This window comes from Limulus polyphemus, unplaced genomic scaffold (genome assembly GCF_000517525.1).
Source record: "Limulus polyphemus unplaced genomic scaffold, Limulus_polyphemus-2.1.2 Scaffold35, whole genome shotgun sequence".
NCBI lineage: Eukaryota > Metazoa > Arthropoda > Merostomata > Xiphosura > Limulidae > Limulus > Limulus polyphemus.
In genome coordinates, this window is record NW_013665645.1 from 257,759 (window position 1) to 261,927 (window position 4,169).

Here is a 4,169-nt window from a genome sequence, read left to right on the forward strand (position 1 = left end):
ATTCCGTATAAACTAGTAATACACAAAATAAATAAATATAAGAAATATAAAGTTTATTTTCTCCAGAACATGCTACATATTGCTTCTGAATCCACTACATATAACTGAGCAAACATGCTACATATTGGTGCCTTTGGATAAAATATTAAAACATGCGATGACCGTGTGATTGCATACACACCTGTTCTTCGTCTGAGAAAAAATCGTCCTCTTCCCTGCAGATGATTGGTATATTCAGTTCGTTTTAACAAAGGCTTTTTCTTGATAATTCCCCAGCATAGATTTGAGCTAATTTTTTCACTAATTTTCCACAAGCGTCGATAGGGTGCGAATGCATTTCCGTGCCTTCGATCGCGGAAGTCTTCGCGGCTTTCCTATTCGTAGCATACCTGGTTTGACGTCATAATGATGTGGATGATGTGGTGTCACACAAATAACGCCATGCCTGATCTGGTCCTGGGAACTTCCTCTATGAGAGGCTTTTATGTAACAAAAAGTACCTAAATTTATGAGCTAATTACGGCTTTGTTAGCGATTAAATTCAACTAAAATGGGAAAGGGCAGTCAAAAGATGAAGTATTATAGGAGAAAAGGTGGAACTGGACTCGTGTAACTCACGAAATTCGGAGAAATAGAGCGTGACCGACTGACACTTGGCTTTCATGTACATATTGATTTTTGTACTGCAGCAATACTAAGCGTCAGATTACTCGTCAGGATCTGTATCAGCCTACCCTCAAATTGAAATTCTTTTAAGCAGGATTAGAATAGATTAATCTATGAGATCATGGGCATGGTCAAATAAATCAACTGAAAAGGTTTGATGTTGTGAGTCCAAAACGCTAATTAAATCTCTAATCGATCAAGAGATGAAGGAGCTATGAGCTAAGAGTTTGTACTTGAAAAAGAAACAAACAAACTCAGAGCCATTTTATAAGCTGCTGTGCCGCGGCTAAAATTCGAATTCTAGATGCAAAACTCGTAGAACAATAATATATTTTAACTAATGGGTAGGTAAAAAAAAAGTTGTTCAAGTGATTTGATTTTAATAATAATTTTGTTTGCTTGGAATTTAGCGCAAAGCTACACGAGGGCTATCTGCGCTATCCGTCCGTCCCTAATTTAGCAGTGTAAAACTAGAGAGAAGGCAGCTAATCATCACCACCTACCGCCAACTCTTGGGCTACTCTTTTACCATCGAATAGTGGGATTGACCGTCACATTATAACGCCACCACGGCTGAAAGGGCGAGCATGTTTGGTGGACGAGGATTCGAACCCGCGACACACAGATTGCGAGTCGAGATCCCTAACCACCTGGCCATGCTGGGCCACTTTAATAATAACAAAATGAACATTATTGCGTTTATTATGAATAAATAATATATAAATAAAGTACTGGTTTAGACGAATTTTATTTATAAATTATTTTCTAAGCAATTTTGTTTGTGTAACATTCTGAAAGTAGAGTCACAAAAGCACATAGTCCTTTATGGGTTAAGTAAGGATGGTTAGTATGTCATGTTAATGTAATTCACATTGACATTTAATGCTAGTTTCGTTCATTTTAAACCTAATAAAATATTATAATGCTACTATTTTAATCTTTAAAAAATAGAAAAAAATCATTATATGAAAAAGTATCAATAAAAATAATAAAAGTGAAAGAATTTACGTATTTACTAAACAAAAGAAGGAGTTTTAATGAAATGTATATTGAATTGTTTTGCCTTACTTTGATCTTTTCTTTGCAGCTGAACTTAAACAGTAGAGAAATTTTATTATCACATTGATTTGCAGGATGAACTTTATCCTTCGTTTCCTAGAAACGAAAAAAACAATCAATTTAACAAATCAGTAAAAACGGAATGATACATTATCAAAAGCAATAAAGTTCCAAGATTAATTACAGATTATTATTTTATTAAATTATTTTCACTTTAGGTCCTTTTGTCACCACTCGAGGTCTAATCATTCAACTGTTTCCAAATTTCTTAGAGAATATTTTGTTAAAATTAACACAACACATAAATAAAAAAGGTGACCCCATAAATTCAATAGGAATCCTAGAAGAACAAACATGAGTTCATGATTTATTACAGACTTCAAATTCATGACTTTATTACGAACTTTAAAAATAAACAGAATTCATTATTTTATTACGGACTAAAATGAGTAAACTGGACTTCACTATTCAATTAGACTTACGAAATACTTTTTCATATATCAACATTTTAAGTCATTTTCTGCTAGATGAAAACGCATTCTTTATTTGGTTTTATTGTTTTAGACAAAATCACGACTCTTAGGCAACTTCAAATTAAAGAAACATCTCACAGTAAAAAACTTTTTTTTTATGAATACATTGAAATAACAAGGCTTTGGTTCTCCTGAAAAAGTTTACACTTCTCATACTGCACATCGAAAATCAGTAGAGTTCCTCCAATGTCAACAAAACAAGATTAAACTGATTTCTCTCTAAAAGATTAGTTTTTTTTGTTTTTTTTACATAGAAAGAGTGAAATGGAGTAAAGAAACAAGTTATCTGACAGTTTCCATCTGGTAATGAAAAAGTAACACTTTATACTTCAGGAAAGCTTCATAAATATAGTAGCAGAACGTATAATTGATACCTGGTTATATATATATATGGTTTCTACTACAGTTAATTATAGGACTTGGTTATTAAATTTAATGTAACATATTCTTCTGCATTTAAAAACGATGGTAAAAGTTGAATGCATTCAAATATTTGCATAAACGTTTTCTAACATATGGCTAAGTTGAATGGCTCTGAGTGTTCAAAAATCTATTCCAAAATACTATTCTTACTTAGACAAAGATATACGAATATTTAAAAAAGATGTAGGAGGTTAATCATCACAAATTTAGACGTGAGTGAAAGAAGCGCTATAGGAGGATTTACGAATGTAAAAAAAATGTGTGTATTATCTGTAAAAAGGTTATAAAAACGGTTGTAGGGTGCTTTTTCACTTTAAAATAAGTTGAAAATAACCAAATTTTTTAGTTGCTATTATGACTTTTGGGAAGCTTATAGGTCATTTATCGGATAAAAAATGCACTAATTGAATAAAGGTGGTTATAACTTAATTTTATGAACCTATCTGAATTTTATACCTGCATAAACATATCTTATCTCCTATAAAGTAGTGTTAGTTGTTAACTCACTTGTTTACCGTCCAAAAAGATGCCGTGCACGCTGGTTGAATCATTTAAGTTGTGACGCCACAGTCATTAATTGACTGTCTTACTGTGGTGCAGGCAGATGTTTTGTTATGTGGTTCACTCGCGAATCATCAGAGGGTGTTGTTGATTAGGAATGCCATGCTGTGTCATGTTCTACAAAAGTATTAGTATAATATTTAATACGGTATCAGTTTCTGCATTATCGTTAGGGTTGACTTAGTACTTTCACTTCAATAAAAGAAAAAAAAAACTGTTTACGAATACGTAAAATTAATATTTCATGTATTACATTTTGTCTATTTGTGCGTACTTCATGGTTTATGCATAAAATTGGCAATGTACTAGAATTAATTTCCAATGTACATAGAGGTCTGTTTTCCATATCAACATAAAATATTCAGATTATAGATATATATCGTATGCAACACATTACGAATAAAAAAACAAAACAAAATGAAAACTACTATTTCATTCTCCTTAGTTCTTATCACAGTATAAATTTCTACATTATCACTGGGGTCAGCTTTGTAGTTTCACTTCAATAGCAGCAATAAACAAAATGTTTTTGAATACTAAAAATTAATATTTTGTGTTTTATAGTTCGAATGTTTATATAGCGTACTTTATGAATATTGTTTTCTATCTTCTGTTATCAGTTATGTTCTGGCATTCATACACTCAAAAAACCTTCATATTCGAGAGTCCACAAATAGATAACGACTCTTAAATTTCTATATCGGAATATATTTATTTTCTAAAAGATGTAAGTGAATTCAGATTTTTGCCTAATGTAATATATAAAGGTTTTGAAGATAACAAAGAATAATTTGATTTAATGTTGTACAATGACAAACTGTTCAATGTTTGTATGTATATAATTTTTCTATAAAAGAATGGGACTAAAGCTGTCTTTTCTGTATATCTGTGCATATCATCACAATCTGTAAGTGTCAAACACTTGAA